General features: G+C 36.3%; 1 protein-coding gene across 2 annotated transcripts in view; it reads right to left on the bottom strand.

The window, feature by feature from the left end:
• Positions 1 to 18,069, bottom strand: part of LOC5577264 — a 248,733-nt gene that overhangs the window by 209,133 nt on the left and 21,531 nt on the right. The gene's annotated exons all lie outside the window — the stretch shown is intronic.

Raw genomic sequence — 18,069 nt, 5'->3', positions numbered from 1 at the left:
GAGTATTTTAATAGAAATTACCTTTTTTGGGTGTAAACTGAAATAAAATTCCACAAGTCGCGAATGTCGGACGCACCGACTATAAACGAATCACTAAAGAACAAACAAATAATACAAAAACGTTAAGTACAACAAAAAGAGACATCACTCCAATCACTTTAACTACCTTTACTTGAAAACGTTTGTACAAATGGTCACTAATAGAAATTAAAAATTACAACTTGACCTAAACTCGCGAAAACTTCTGGAAACCAGCCGATTTGGAAGCGAAATGACCGAGTCTCAGTTATACAACATACAAGAAACCTACTTACATAAAGAGCCTATTCTTTAATCTTTTTGCGCCCAAATTAAATTTGAAATGGCGAGAGTTCGCGCCTTCGGTAAACGAACAAGCTAAACGAATAGAATCATTTCAAAGGTTTTCACATCACTACACGTATCCCATACTGGGTGACGTCAATTTAGTACATTTAGCCAAGACACAAACCTTATCGATACTTTACGTAACACTGAGCTCAATCAAATTCAAATTCAAGTGATTTTGCTTAAAAAGATAAAAACGTCAAAAGTTCACAAACTTTTCACTATATTTTTTTAAGAAAAAACGTAAAACGTTACAACTTGCTAGTTTCGAAAAATTGTTGAACAGACAAGGAAAGCGACTTTTTTCTTCAAGGATATATGAACGTAATGACCAATAAATATTTTTAACAACAACAAATTAAATTAACTAGAACTACTACTAAACAGCCTAATTTTGTTAAAACGACAATTGACATTTAAGACTCTAATCTAACGTAAAAGACAGGAGTAATCAGAATAGCACTTGAATGACAAATTATTCATAACCATTTCGACTAAACAGTATTAGTAATGACACTACTACACTACTATTTCAAACTAATTCTGATGGAGCTGCAGATTTTCACAATGCTTCCTTCTCTCAGAAGTAAGGGAATATGGGTACTTTTCAAAAACTACCACGTCACAATACTAATAAAAAACAGTGTTCATGTGGGCGCCATTGCCTAGTCCGTCTGAGTATTGGTCCTGGTAGAGGGGAAACTTGGCAAAAGCCAGACCGAGGGTTCAGCCTTGACAAGTTAAGCTGTCAGGCAGCTCCAACTGAATACCATACAAAAAAAAAAGAAATCAATCTGAGATCAGATCAACTCGCAGTACATTTTCTTTTGCGGATTTAAACACCTTTTTTCATACTTACCACCAAATGTCTATGTTTCAATCAGAGAAGCTTATTGGATGAAGTATCTAGCTTTTACGAGCGCTAATATCACCAAAAATTAGCCCACTTTTACAAAAAAGGATCTAGTGATCTGACATTTGACTTGGGTCGCTTGATATGGACTTATCCACCGGTGCACTAAATTTACTCAGTCCAAGAATTTTGACACTTGACGGAAACACGTGGGAAGCATCTAGAAGCGTGACCCGCTAAAGCGTCAAAATTCTTTAACCGAGTGAATTTATCACACCGGTGGACAAGTCAATTGACCGGACCCAAGACAAACAATATGTTGGATCCCTACCAGAAAGTAAGCTAACTTTTGGCGGCCATTACCGCTTTTAAAAAGCTGGATGGACTCCAATGGACTTATCCGTGGGCTTCTTTTTCTTGTCGATTTTTTTTCGATCTAAATATGTTTACATCCACGCCAACACGAATGTTCAGCGGATGAACAATGCGTGGATGAATGTGCAACGAAATCGTTTATTTTTCTGTATACATTGCTCGCAGTAAAGGTTTCTCGCTGAAAGTTGCAGCGTGACGTCATCGTATATAAGCTCATAGGTTTATTTGATTGAAACTTAGACCTCTGGTGGTGAGTATGAGAAAATGTGTTCTAATCCGCATAAGAAAAAACAACTGCAAATAAAAAAAATATCACTTTTCAACTTGATTCGATCTCAAATAAAAAGACAAGGACACCGTCTTTGGCCATTTAGCTGCACGGACTGTAACTTAACACTAGACAATGGACAACGATACTCCAGTGGCATAGCCGAGAAACATTCCTGACGAAAAGTTTCAATGGCTAATCAAAGTTTCAATGGAATCGAACCCACACCCCATGACACGATGCGCTTAAATCAGGGCTGCCCAACGCATGGGTTCGAAGATACTTCTCATATTTGGCCCGTTAAATATTCTACCAAACCGAAGTTAGAACATACTTAAGCCTATTTAATTTTCAATCTAGTTTCAACCTAATGTTTCAGCTGGGTAATTATTTGATTTTATGCATGTTTATTCCATTCACTAATTTTTGTCACACTTCATGCGAATATTTGTGCACTTAAAATTGTGGCCTGCGACACAATATTATTTCTGCGATTCGGCCCGCGGTTCAAAAAGGTTGGGCAGGCCTGGCTTAAATGCCATTAAAATCGGCCACGAGACCCACAATATTTTATTTTATTTTATGTTACGGTCAGCGCTTTCTTTTGGGGGCATAAAAGCGATCCATAGATCAGTTAGGCTGTTTTGTAAGTAATTTCTAATGGATTACTTTCCCGCAAATCAAAGCACTAACAGGTCATTTAATCTTTTACCGAACGAATTGGTGCGCTCTTAAGTTCATTTGGTGCTTAAACTTGGTGATTTTATTAAATTTATTTTCATTGGCAGACAAAAATATCAGACTCGCCCTTTATTTCATTTCATTCCATTCGTTGTTTTGCATCCGTCAACAACGAAACAAAATTCCGATCTGCCATAGTGAAAAATTGTGCTGGCAGCGGTGGATGGCCCCATTGTTTACGTAGCAAGTAGGTACGTGGAAATTGTGTTATCTGTCACTTAGCGGGGGGGTTGGTAAATTAATCAAACCATCTTAGTTTTCCAATTTTTTTAGAGCAGTTCTCTCAAAAAACATCAAATTATTGTAAACATAAATCTATCGTTGTTCTTTCTCACTATGTGAATCACAGTGAAAATTTATTTGACTTCTAATGAATTCTCGATTACTTTTTCAAATCGACGTAAGTAACGTAAGTAATACGGTTGTGAGAAAATAAATTTAAAAAAAATCACAACCTGTTTTAAAATGAATCCCCTTTTCAACATTTTTTCGCCGTGTACATCGCTTAAATTTTGCATGCAATCAGCTCACGTTAAAATACTTGATAGTTCTTATCGATTCCCACAAAAATTGTATGACAAAATGAAAAGCCGTTTCATTCAGTTACTTTACGACGTTTTTGTTACAGCGTAAAATCGACTCAAGTAGTGTTTTTTTTTTCGATTCGTGGGAAAGTCACTTTGTCTCCCCATATAACAGAGCGGCGAAAGTAATGGTTAGGTTGCGGAAGTTGAAAATCTTACTTACGCCGTATTGTAAATCCTGAAATATAACGTTCTGTCGAGTTGGTTTAGAACGGAACGTGTGGAATTTCGTCTGCCACACATGAAGGAGTGATAAAGAAAGTTTGTTTATTTTTCTGACTTGAGTCTGTTTGAATAAATTTTCGAGAATTATTTTACTATAGACGTATTCCATCCAGAATGAGTCGAAAAAAATAAAACTCGTGCTCGATAATCTTCGATTGTATTAAATTTTGCACATGTTTTTGGTATGGTAGAATACGTGTTTTCCATAGAAAAATCGATCACTTTGACTCAGGAATAACTTTTAAAAATGGCCTTCAAGTTTTTTATGCAATTTATTTGGAAAATTCTAACTCCGAAACTATTGATTTTATAGAAAAATGTTCTATGAAGAAGTTCTAGTGAACCGTTTAATCTACAAGGAAAAAATATACACTGAAAAAAATATTTTATTTATTTTCATTAAAAATTCAAAAATAAAGCTTAAATTTTAAATTACGCAAAACCCCCATTTTAAATATTTTTTTTTATTTTTTCACCATATACCATGCCCACACAGTTACGGATCACCCACAGTGACGGATCACTTTGGCGTTCAACATCGGATAACTCGCTCAAAACATAAAAGTTGACGTGAAACATATTTTTCCCATGTTATACTATTTGTCTTCTAGCATTTGTAAAGTTAAGCATAACATTCAACCGCTTAAGAACGGTGTATTTGACAAATGTTTAGTTGGTACCACACAGCTATCATTATATGGTCGTTTTCTGTAAGATGTGCCGTCAGCATTCATAACCTCCCACAAGTGGTAATATTCATATGTTATAGCATTAAACATGCTCGTTCGCTTCGATTTAGTGTGAACTCATCTTTAGAAAACAGTTTTCTTGATTGTTGATTCTAAATACCGAATATTAGCACTTCTAACTAGTGATCCATAATATGGACCAGGAAATGATTGTTTACCACTGTTATGGATCACTAGCAAAGAATGTAGATTTCTACCATTTTAAGCATTGTATTCGACATTTGCAGACAATGGCGCTAAGGATAAAACTAATACAACATCAAGGTTGGTAAATTTCATTTTTTAGCAGACAAAAATGGGTGGAAAACTTGGTGTGGAGCGAAAACAGTTCATGCCTCAGTTACTACAATGCAGTATATCACAAAAAAGGACATTTTACCCTTGTTTCCAGCTCTAACAATGCTATTTTTTGTAGTAATATGTGACACATTGTTAACTTTCGCCAAATCATGCAATACAGATGCATTGAGTTTAAAATCTCTTGATTTTGCGCACTGATCCGTAATATGTCACAATTTGATCCATAATATGAAAATTGATCCACAATATGGTTTTCAGAAACCGATGCAATTTTTAATTTTTATACAATCCTATGTAAATATTACACACAAAACAGTTTACTAACCGAAGTTCCAATGTGAAACGATTCAATTCGTGCTTTTAAATTACAATTTTACGTTTTCCATGTTGTTTTATTGAATTTTATAGGTTGGACTCCACACTATTTGATCCATAACTGTGGGGTCATGGTAATCTTAATAGGAAACAGATGTTCGGGACAAAGTTTCATGATGGAGAAATTTTTAATAAAAAAGTTTTTCTAAGAACAACTTTTGGTCGAATTTCATAATTTTGATTTCTTGTCCAAATAAATACTTTTAGATGATACAATAATAATATTGAAAGCATTCCAAACCAAAATGATTATCATGATGCCTTCTCTAAAAGTAGTAATTTTCGAATTATTCAAGTTTAATACAAAATAATATTATTTAAATAATAAAATAAGTCATTTTCATGAATTATTCGCAATTCTCCATCAAGAAAAAAAAGTAAGTGGAAATAAATATGGCCTGTTCTCTCGAAAATGTATTGTTCTTGATGGAGAATCGCGAATGACTAATGAAATTGACCTATTTTATTGCTTAAATAATAATTTTTTGCATTGAATTTAATATAATCAGAAAATGGCTACTCTTAGAGAAGTTATTATGATAATCATTATGGTTTAGATGGCTTTCAAGATTATTATTGTATCATTAGGGTGCCGGTGCCATTAGTGGACTACCTAAGCTATAAAAAATTATAACAAAATAACGAAAAAAAATTGGAAATCGACTAAAAAAAAACTTTTTTATTTATTTGTTTTTCCATCATGAAACTTTGTCCCAAACATTTGTTTCCTGTAAAGATTCTATGGTGAAAATTAAAAAATAAATAAAAATTGGGTTTTCGTGTATTTCGAAATTTAAGTTTTATTGTTGTATTTTCATGAAAATTAATAAAATATTTGTTCAGTGTGTATTTTTTTTCTTGTAGTCAAAATGGTGCGTTACAACTTCTTCACAGTACATTTTTCTCTATAATCAATAGTCTCGGAGTTAGAATTTTTCAGTCATTTAGTTATTCTTGAGTCGAAATGATCAATTTTTCTATGGAAAACACTTATTCTACCATACCGAAAACATGTGCAAAATTTACTGCAAATCGAAGATGGTTGAGTTCTTTGACTGACCGATTCGACATTGAATTCGTTTATACGACCATTATTTGTTGGAATTTCTTCGAGAATGTATCGAGTTGTTCTAATCATTCCTAGTATATACTTCGTATAATTGCATAACGTAGGTTAATCAGCAAAATTCCGGGTCTATTACCGATTAAGAAGTTTTTGGTCGATGAGACAGCTACCAATCGACTCAGCACTTATATCAATTAGGCATAATCTGAACTCTTCACTGTACTCGTTACCTAAAAGAGGGAGGCAGATGTCCTTCGCAGTGTAAAACATAAAGCAATCAATTTGCGGAGGGTCAAAGATTGTAGTTTTTGTGTGAAATTTGTGAAATCACAAAACAAGTCATTTGACCCTCTCTGATAGAAAACTTAGCCTCACCATTGATGGTACATCTGTGATTTTCTGTCTTTTTTCAAGCATAACTCTGGGAGTTCTTCAAGAACTTAAACAATATTTTCTTTTAAGATTTCACTAAGAATTATCCCAAAGATTTCTCTTGGAATTTATTTGAAGATACTTTTGAAAATTCTTCCTTTGATTTTTCTAGGTGTTCCTCTTAAATGTCTCTCACTGATTTGTCAAAGATTATCTGCATAGATCAAGTTTTACCTTGAAGTTTTACAAATTCCTTGAAGAATTTCTCGAGAGACGGAATCCATAGCATTCCTAGAAAAAGCTTGTGAAGAATTATTAATAAACCTAGTAGGAACTACTATATAAAACTTTGGAGGATATATTGACACTTATATTAGGACACATACACTTTGGAAGAACTGCTCAGAGGAAAAAGTTATTCGAAATGTATTCCGTAGACGCTATCCATGTAGGTGTTTAAAAAAAAATCCACAAATATTTTGTAATGTATTCTTTACAGAAAATAGTGAAAAGAATTATCTTTGAAGGTATGACTGAATTTTTAGAAGATATCAAGATGACATTGCTAATAAAATCAAGAAAACTGCCAGTAAATTTCAAGAAATCCAAGGTAAATCTGCTGAGAAGAATTTTTCGTGGATTTCCCAAGGCAGTTTCAATAGAAATCTGTGACAGAATTTATAGCCAGAGTCCCAGGAGGTTTTTTTTCTGAAAACAAAAAAAAATAAGTAAATTTCAGAAAGAAAAGAGTTGTGAATTCGTAGAACATTCCTTGAAGAAATTTTCAGGAAAATCTTTGGAGTTCTTTAAACTTTCAGGTGGGGTTCGGTGCATAATTTGTATTTGAAATAGCTTCCGTACGTTATCTTCAAACCAGGAATTGCAGAATTCGTTCTCAATTGACTTCGAAGCACGATCAAAGCAAGCGAAGAAAACATCGCATCTGTATCGGTCCGTGATCGGCAATGTTTCGTGTCGTAACAAGCTTGATAAATAGCAGCAGCGATGAAGAGCCCCAAAGAGTGGTTTGGAGCTTGTTTAGATGGGGTTTATCTTGCTCTGTTATCCCCCCGATATAACCAAAACTGTAGCAGTAGTCGATAAACAGACTCTCATGAGGTGTAGCCGATCATGATTATTACAGAGAGCGATAAGTGAGGGATACTCTCAATTTATTCAGAACTCAACTCCTGCTTCAAACTAAAACTGAAATTGATAAAAACGGATACTAATTAGCAGTAAATATTAACATTACCACGTGTTTCAGGGTGTGACCCCAAACTTTTTATTGCGAGTATAAATTACTTTTGTATGGCCCTGCCTTATTGCCACATATTTATGCACAATTTGTAGAACAATCATCACTAAGAGTACCCCCAGGAACGTTTTCACACACCACCCCGTGTGCAATTGTGTGGCTAAGGTATCGCTGTTTATAGCGGATGATTTTACTGGACTCATTAGCGTTGCATCAACAATAAGACGTTTTTCTTTTCATTTTGCACAACTAAACGATCGTCAGATTTTTTTTTTTTCGTGTAAAGTGGACGGTTTGACGTACTGCAGTCGTTAACAATCAATCATTGGCCCGGCTCTTTCTGGCGATCGACGGAATGGCTTTCATCGCACAGCCCCTGAGTATATTGTTCGGATCGATAATAATGTATGCCCCATTGAGGTCCATTCAGTAAACATCCCGACGGACGGCAGTTACCAACGATTGCTACCGTGGTGATCTGGGAGGGTGTGGTGTAATCGCGAATTTTAACATTAAATTCTCTCACCACGATGCAAAGTGGTACCGAGTCGGTACTACCGACCATAGGTCAAAAACTGAAAAATATTTTGTCAAGTTATTCTCTTTCATTCCTTTTCCTAGATGTTTCATGATCTCAAGAATGTAGAAACATAAACGTCCTATGGCGAAAACTCTATGTGATGCGCAAAGAAAGATTTTTGACATCCCTGAGGTAACTCAGGTAAGTCAGGTTTGAAATTATTGTACAATATTGGTCTCAGCATGCTGCCGTAAGGAACACAAGCCCTTACAAGAAGTCTGTCTGACACAGAGTTCTGATAATTAACCTAAGGTGTACGATTTGAAAGATAAATATGAATTATTCTAACAATATATGATGGAAAATTAAAGTTATTTTATTTTAGAATCAAATCTTTGGGATGAACCAGCCTAGGGCTGAAAAGCTCATAAATAAAGATAATAATAATAATACAATCAAATCTTCATGCTTTTTCTATGTCTAGAGCTAAACCAGTTGAATAGTCTTCATGTTTATTGGAACGAATCAAATTCGTTAGACGTTAAAGTTGATGTGTGGTCGAACATCTATGTCGGAATCCAAACTGTTCATTGTTAAAAATTGAATTTTCTGTTCCGTGAACTATCATTCTGTTCCAAACAACTTTTTCAAAAACTTCATTGATAGTGGTAAGCAAGCTGATTGGAAGCAAGAAGCTTCGACAGGATTTTGTCTGGTTTAAAAATTGATACAACCTTGACATTCTTCCATTTGTCAGAAAAATATGCCAACCGAAAACATTTGTCAAATGTATCAACCAAGAATGATAAGCTATTCATGATATTAATAACATAATTATTTTGACAATTCCGGTTTTTTTTTGTCAAATATTGACCACTTTGTATAACAAATGGAACAACTGTGCGCTGATGTGGTTGCTACTGGGATCAACGTTCAACCCATTCCAGAAGTGCAAAAGCGCGCAGATGGCAGCACGTATGTGCTAGCTGTCTGTGGTGGTAACCCATTACACACCTCTAAATTGGCGTTATTTGCTTAATTCTCTCTTGAAAGTGTTACGACAAACATCCTTGAGTTGCAACGAGCGCCGTCGTCTTGCAAACATCACAATTTACATCAATGACGGTTTTCGAAGGCCCCTGCATTGATGGGGAGACCTGAGTTTGATGGCTAAACCTTAAAACCGCAAATGTCAGTTTAGTGCGCGCAGAAGATGCGCACCTTTTGTTACCGCGTGTGTGAGTGCACCTTTTGTGGCAGCAAGAGTTATTTAAGCGTCTTATTTTGAGAGATCTCTCGTCCTGAAGTGCACACTTAGCCCAGTACTCTCGATGACAAAGGCAACCTTACCGCTCGCTCTGTGCGGTTCCGGCATGCAATAAATTTTCAAGTGTGTAATGAACTGACAAGGGCTTGATTGCTGAAAGGCGCGAAGGTATCGGAGGTTGCTCGTGGCGGTGTAGGCGAACACATATATTGTGAGGCCATCCGTGCCTCGGTTTGGAATAGGATCAAGAGTATACTTGGCCCTAATGAATGCTTCGTAATGACTACCTTATCCAGTGATACGGTGATTCTCCCAGTTGTTCTCATAATAAAGCTGTTCTAGATTAAAATTAAAGCCATGGTTAATAGTTGCGCGTTTACCGCTACAGGCACGTGATTCAATTATTAATTTAAAAACACAAAACGACCCCATTGATTTCGTTAATTTATCGAAATCCATTTGACGATTATTACTTAGTATTTCTTCTTCTTCTCCTCCTCCTCCTTCTTCTTCTTCTTCTTCTTCTTCTGCTTCTTCTTCCTCTTCTTCTTCTTCTTCTTTTTCTTCTTCTTCTTAACATTACGTTCCCATTTGGACAGGGCCTGCTATTCAGCTTAATGTTCAATGAGCACTTCTACAGTTATTGACTGAGAGCTTTCTTTACAAGTAGTGACTTTTTAGTAAACAGGTCGCCACCAGGCCTGCGTAATAGAATACAGATTTTTAGCTAACATTTTCAGAAAGATCTTTGATGTCAAATAATCCTAAAATTCACATGCCCATTCACAAATTTCATAATGCTGAACGGGTGGGTGGGGATGTTGTCCAAAAAGGGTAATATTTGGCCTTATGACATTTGTGAATTAGTCCATAGGGAATGCCCGATTGATCGCAAAATTGCAGTAATCGTGTAAAATAACATAACCTACATGAATTTTTGTCCATGCTCAATTACGCGAAGTATAGCGAAAATGTAGTAATATTCATATTTTCACATTTTATTGATTTTCCGCAGCACTCTGAATGGATTTTTCTTTTCGTTCGGCATCAGTTGACAGCTCACTACTACCTGTATGCAGTAAAAGCTCATGTTCGGAAGCAGTACATACTACATGTTCGAAAAAAAAATTTTCATACCAAGAGTGTAGTAATCTTTGTGGATTTTGTTTTTGAGTAGATTTACATGTAGTAAACCTAAACGTTTTTTAATCATACCACCCGTTATCTAGAAATTCCTCCAATCATCTGTTACTCGATTTATTTTTGCATAGATTCATTGAGCAAATTTCTGCCATCCCAAATTCCTAGAATGTCGAGTTTTCGTGTTACCTTTATTGAACGATATTCATCGAGATTATTGAGACCACACTCCACTCCATCGACTCCATTGCATGCTCCTGTGATGCGAAAGAAATATCGCGAATCCGTGTATGTGGAGGGTGCTGATGACGCCACTAAAAGTGATTTGCAACTGCCCTATCAATGATGGATTATCAATTGGTGAGCTCGTTTCATGCTTCTGTTTCAAATAAGTTATATATGCAAACACACATCACTTTTATGACAGCGGTTTTGAAGTTGTATTTTTCTATTTGTTAAGAAGGAAATATTGATTGACACTTGAACCATTTTTAATTAGAACAAGGTGCAAATTAGCGGGGGTCAAATTAAAAAGTGTTCAGTATAAAAGCTGTCAAAGCAAGGGGGTTCCCGGTATGTGATTCCGATAACCAACCCAAATCAAATATTGACTTCAATACTGTATCATATAAAAAATCATATCGGAAGTCTTTCTGGTCATTTTGAATACATATGACCATTTTAAGTTCAGTGTCAGAACCCCAGAAGAAGATTCCAGAAGACCAGTTTCTATCATAAGAAAACACCCATTATGCGAAATCAAGATCGTGACCGTTTTGCGTAGTAACTTCACAATCAGTATCGGTCATCTGTATATATAGTATACTTCGTATTCATTTCAAATTGTATCTTTATCGTTTACCAAAACGATCCACACACTCAGTCCACAGATGTCATTTCGTCTTCGCAAATTGTTTTAAATCTCTCAAATCTAATTTCACACCGACAAACGGAGAGAAAATCGGGAATGATAATCACATCGAGATAGGGAAATATCGAGATAAGGAGAGTGAAAATGTATGCAGAATGAAGGAACCGAAAAAATCATTGACATAGGGAGAGATATCGAGATGTAGAACATCGAGGTGTGGAGAGTCGATTGTTCAACAATCCAGTTTTGATTTTAAATTTGACAAAAAACGGCGAATTTTTCAGTGTATATTTTTCATGTATCTTAGTCGGTTCTCCAAAACGTTTTTTATTTAAAATTAAAAGTTTAAATTGCTTGCAACAACTCATAAGCCATTTTTAGAAATTATTCTTAAGTCAAAATGCTCGATTATCTATTGAAAACACGTATTCTACCATACCGCAAACATGAGTAAAATTTATTTCAAATCAAAGATGGTCTAGTCCTGCTACTGACGGATTTAATATGGAATTCGTTCGATTTTGTAGCAATATCAGCAACATTTTCACCATCCAACTCGTGCTGTAACCGCTATCTGATAGTGCTCGCCGCTGGAACCTTTCCGCCACAGCTTCTCTAATGGTGTGGATAGGAGCGGTTACCGCGCGGGCGGGCGGCCAGTCCCTTATATTAAACTTATTAAAACAAACGTTACGTCACAAAACCAATTGGCAAAGGCTCCGATGAGCGTAACGCTCTCTCTCCCAGCATGCTGGCTGGTTGGCACCAGGAGATTTTTTCTTACTCTGTTGCTGTTTTTTTTTTGTGTGGATCTATCGTGCTGTTTTTCCACGGCTAGACTAACAATTTTATTACTGTTTTACTTTTCACCCTGGTTGCTAATATCTCTGCGCGCCGACCATCGAGAGGAGGCGGGTTGGCCGACAGGCCGTCTCTTCGGTAGAATAGAAGGCTGCAAAAAAGCGCCAAATAAGCCAAACATACAATTAGATATGCTCGCGAAAGAAGCGGTCGCGGTGTTGCTCAGACCGTTATTGTCGGAAAACCCCTTCATTAAATCTATGTTCAAGAGTCGTTTTCTATGGCTAAGCGGCTTTTCTGGGACAAATTTGAAGTTACGCCCTTTTGATGGTTAAGGCCCACAAATTCAAAAGAAATGATTAACAGAATACCATAAAACTTGATTTGAATATCGTTAATCATGTTTAAATCCTGACAAAAACAAACCATAATTACATGCCACAAAAGTATTCTCACAACTTACCTTCTAATTTTTCATAGGCCCAAGTGCTAAGTGGCATTACGGAGCCAATTTTATATTTATATTTATAGCATAATAATCTGTTAACTAGGCGAACTAGAGTACTCGCATGTATCATTTTCTTAACTTTTCTTTATTATTATATTGCTGTCGGAAAATCAGCTCATATTTGATTTGATGGAGATTTTTTTTCTGATAATAACAGTCTGAGGCTCTCCGTGGCAATTCTGCCATCCAATGTGACGGGCGCGACGATCTCACGGCTGCTATGCTGTGAGCCCGCTGATACATTGAATCGAGTATCTAGGTACTTGCGGCTGAATTGCGGATTAGAAGTAGTCCAAGACGAATTTGATGGGAACAAAAACCAATGGATCCCAGCTGGGTTGGGTGGAGCATGAGGCTGAGTGGGGGACGCAAGAGAGGGCACTTTGGGGCACCGAATACGGTTTCACTCATACTCCCGTGTGAAAGTATGGGGTCACCCTCCTAAAATCATACAAAAGTGTTTTGTCCATATCTCTGTGAATACATCGCTTACTGAAACTCTGACTCTGGTGCATTCGAAAGGCAATGAGTTGATCAGAAAGATTGAAGGTATTTTGACCAAACAGTTTTTTTTCTGTTCGGAACATAAACCACTGCGACCAATATTTGATCTATTGTAGTATATCCCGTGTCCTTTGTGTAGTGCATGTCGTGTTACTTTGTCACTATAGAGAAGTGATAAAGTATTCGTTTTTTTACAGTTGTCATTCCTAAATTGATCACAGGAAAGGATTCTAATTGAAAGGCTCCGCTTTTTAAACCCTTCGAAGGGTGTGGTGGGTACACTCTCCGCAGGCGCGCCCCTTTATCAGTCAAAATCGGATCCCTTGATAAAGTCGGGAAGTGACACCGATATTGTCCATGCATCAGAATCCTAGTCCTTACTTCTTCAAACTAGAGAACAATAAATAAAAGATTAGAAAACAACTTGTTGATTTCGACTCATTTTTATCCTTGTCTCAAGGTCATTCTCGGCTACTGGAAAACCGAGACTTGTCACTTTTAACAAGGTTTAAAATGTAACAAGGACTAATAGTGTTCCTTTGATTACTATAGCATCCTGTTCTCTTCGTTTGAAGCAGTCAGGACTAGGGTTCATTGGTAGATCTTTACCCCATAACGCACCACGAAAAGGTGATCTAACGGCGTTATGGGTAGACCAAACAGTTTACTATTCAAACTGAAAAAAGTATGGTTAATTTAGTCAAAATTTCAAATGAATGCAACAATGTTTCAAACTGACGTGTAATCACAGAGATGTGTGAAAACACTTTTATCTCTCACCTCTCTGTAACAATCATGGTCCGCTACACATCATGAGAGTTTGTTTATCGTCTACTGCTCCAGGTAAGGTAAATGAGCGAAAAAATGGGTTTTATCATCGTTCTCTCTTTGGGGCTCTCCTTCGTGAATCTTATTTATCAAGCTTGTTACAACTTGCGAAACATTGCCGATCATGGACCGATACAGATGCGATGTTTTTCTTCGCTTGCTTTGATCGTGCTTATAAATCAACCACAAACCACAAACTTTTGCACGGGAGTGTACACCTTCGATCTGTGGCCATTGTTGATACATATGGATTGTGTCTCACCGCATCGGATCGCACATTATTATGGCCAATCGATCGAACGACACTCAATCATCATCCCGGCCAATGGCCAGCCAGTCAGTCAGTCTGCCAGTCAATCAGTGCTGCTAAGTGGGAAAGTATTGAATAAAAATATTTACTCCCGAGAGCGCGAGCGCGATCACAGGGCGCTTCGGGACACGGGCAGACAATATCCCGTCCAGTGGATTACAAAAAACTGTATGACAATTATATGAAAAGTTGTTACAAATAAAATACTGTTTTATTTTTGCTAATAGCAAAGCGTTTTATTTTTGCTAATAGCAAAGCAATATGATGCCAAGTGCAGATACATCTTCTTCTTGGCATTACGTCCTCACTGGGACAGGGCCTGCTTCTCAGATTAGTGTTCTTATGAGCATTTTCAGAGTTATTAACTAAGAGCTTTCTTTGCCAAATTTGCCATGGTATGATGATACTCTCTATGCTCAGGGAAGTCAAGGAAATCTCCATTACGAAAAGATCCTGGATCGACCGGGAATCGAACCCAGACACCTTCAGCATGGCTTTGCTGCGGACACTAACCACTCGGCTGAGGAAGGCCCCAAATAATACATGAACCATAAAACATCATGAATTATTATGAACTTAATGTTATAATTCAGGCTGTTTTAACTACTGAACAGACAAATTTTCGGGATATTTAGTTAGAAACAATGCATTCACTGAGTAACAAACTCTGTTACAATTCTATTATAATCCACTAGTCGAGCTACGACACAGACAGTTGGAGGCACGCCCCCAGGCGGGCCCGCACAGTAGGTGACTATCGATCAATCAATTGGAACCCCTGCTGGTGGTTGGTGGTGATTGTGTTGAGTGGATATTTGAAGCAGTACAAAAAAGTGTCAAAATGTAGCGAATTTTGCGGCGATCGGGAGAAAAACAACATTGCATCAACAGAGTTTGCCCCCGCATACAAAGCGAAGCTAATGCTTTCGGGACACAAAAGAACAGTTTCAATTTGTTTGAGCTTATGAGACCATTGTATGAAGTTATTATAAAAAGATTGCCCTTGGTGACGGCCAGTCTGTCTAGAGACTATCACTTTTACGCGCTGAGCAGAAGGTCACCGGTTCAACCCAGTTCCGTTTTAGGCACGCCTTAACGGGGTGTTTGAGTACTTAGGGACAATCTCTTTTGATTCTTTTGTTATTTCTGCATGCATGTGTTTCCATTACAATAAAACTTAGTAGTAAGAAATAAGCAGTATTATTACAAAATTTACAAATGAACAGACATTGCAGAATGCTTTTGTACTTCCTTTTTTTATTATGCATATATTATCTATTAATAGATGCTTAATTTAGGAATGTACTTTATCAATTGTTTCTAAACTTTGATTTTTAAAGAACCTTCTTCGAAGTTTTTTGCGAATGATACCAAAACATATTTTTATGGGTTAACAAATAAGAATGTTAATACAGAAATGCTCAACTCGTCTCAATCGTTTACGCAATTATGCACGCTTTCTTCACAGAAATGTTTGGTGTCGGATCCTCTTCTTGGCTTTTTGTTCATTTTTGCAGGGTGTTTTTTTTTTTTTGAAAGCCACAGAGTATATATTTGACAATAATTTGCGCGCGATTTAAGTATTTTTATTGCATAGTTAATTGCAATTCGACCGACTATAAACCCCATTGTAAAGTGAATCATAAAAGTGTCCAATTAATTTTGATTGAAATATAAAAAGCTTAGTGCTAATAATTACTTTAAGAGAAAACTCAGAAGAACAGCCCATTAAGCCTATCGTCTCTATGCTAAATGTCCATTCGGCCAAACGTACCTCCCATTCAACATACTGATGGAACATTTCAATGACACTCAGGCTTTTATTTTTTTTTATTTAATTTCTTTATTAGTATCATTTCAAACATTACATTCATTATTTCTTATATCTAGGTGTTCTGTGTTATTAGACAACACTATCATCCTAATTTGGTAAAACAAATCTAAGATTTTATTAACATTTTGTTAACAACATATTACATTTCATTTGCCGTAGCAGTTCAGATTTTTTACAGGTGAGTTGATTTCACCTGCTTATAAGAGAAAAAAAAAGTTTTTAATATACTTAACCTAACTTAACCTTATCATATAACGCATTAATCGTGGCAATAGAAGATTGTAACGATTTTTGCCTGAAATTATTGATTATTTTATTTGACATTTGTTCCAATGTTTCAACATTGGATATCCTATGTAACTCATTGGTACCATACCAGGGAGGAAGCCTCAGAATCATTTTCAAAATTTTATTTTGAATTCTCTGCAGAGCTTTCTTCCTGGTATTACAACAGCTAGTCCATATTGGTACAGCATACAACATGGCTGGCCTGAAAATTTGTTTGAACATCAAAAGCTTGTTCTTAAGACAAAGTTTAGATTTTCTATTAATAAGGGGATAGAGACATTTTACATATTTGTTACATTTGGCTTGAATGCCCTCAATGTGATTTTTGAAAGTTAAATTCTTATCTAGCATGAGTCCTAGATACTTAACTTCATCTGACCAATTTATTGGAACCCCTCTCATCGTGACAACATGTCTACTTGAAGGTTTCAAATAAAGAGCTTTTGGTTTATGTGGGAATATTATTAGTTGAGTTTTGGAAGCATTAGGAGAAATCTTCCATTTTTGCAAGTATGAAGAAAAAATATCCAAACTTTTTTGCAATCGACTACAGATGACACGCAGGCTTCGTCCTTTGGCGGAGAGGCCTGTGTCATCCGCAAACAAAGATTTTTGACATCCCTGAGGTAACTCAGGTAAGTCAGATGTGAAAATATTGTATAATATTGGTCCCAAGATGCTGCCTTGGGGAACACCAGCTCTTACAGGAAGTCTTTCAGATCTGGAGTTCTGATAATTAACCTGAAGTGTACGATTTGACAGATAACTTTGAATTATTCTAACAATGTATGTTGGAAAATTAAAATTTTTCAATTTTACAATCAAACCTTCATGCCAAACACTGTCGAATGCTTTTTCTATGTCTAGAAGAGCAAGACCAGTAGAGTAGCCTTCAGATTTGTTGGAACGGATCAAATTTGTTACACATAAAAGTTGATGAGTGGTCGAATGTCCATGGCGGAATCCGAACTGTTCATTGGCAAAAATTGAATTTTCGTTGATGTGGGCCATCATTCTGTTCAAAATAACCTTTTCAAAAAGTTTACTGATGGAGGAAAGCAAACTGATTGGACGATAGCTAGAAGCTTCTGCAGGATTTTTGTCTGGTTTTAAAATTGGAACAACCTTAGCATTTTTCCATTTGTCAGGAAAATATGCTAATTGAAAACATTTGTTAAATATATCAACTAAAAATGATAAGCTACTTTCTGGAAGTTTCTTGATGAGGATGTAGAAAATTCCATCATCGCCAGGAGCTTTCATATTTTTGAATTTTTTAATAATAGTTCTGACTTCTTCCAAATCAGTCTCCCAGGCATTTTCGAAAACGTTCTCTTGATTGAGAATATTTTCGAACTCCTGAGTAACTTCATTTTCAATTGGGCTAGTAAGTCCTAAATTAAAATTGTGAGCACTTTCAAACTGCATAGCAAGTTTTTGAGCTTTTTCGCAATTAGTTAGTAATAATTTGTTTTCCTCTTTCAATGCCGGTATAGGCTTCTGAGGTTTTTTCAAGATTTTAGATAATTTCCAAAAGGGCTTAGAGCCGGGGTCCAATTGAGAAATTTTATTTTCAAAATTTTTGTTTCTTAAATCTGCAAAACGTTTCTTGATTTCTTTCTGCAAATCCTGCCATATAATTTTCATAGCAGGATCACGAGTGCGT

The sequence above is a fragment of the Aedes aegypti genome, chromosome 1, assembly GCF_002204515.2.
Source record: "Aedes aegypti strain LVP_AGWG chromosome 1, AaegL5.0 Primary Assembly, whole genome shotgun sequence".
NCBI classification, from domain to species: Eukaryota; Metazoa; Arthropoda; class Insecta; order Diptera; family Culicidae; genus Aedes; species Aedes aegypti.
The sequence above is the reverse complement of the archived record's forward strand: the minus strand, read 5'-3'. Positions and strand labels throughout refer to the sequence as shown.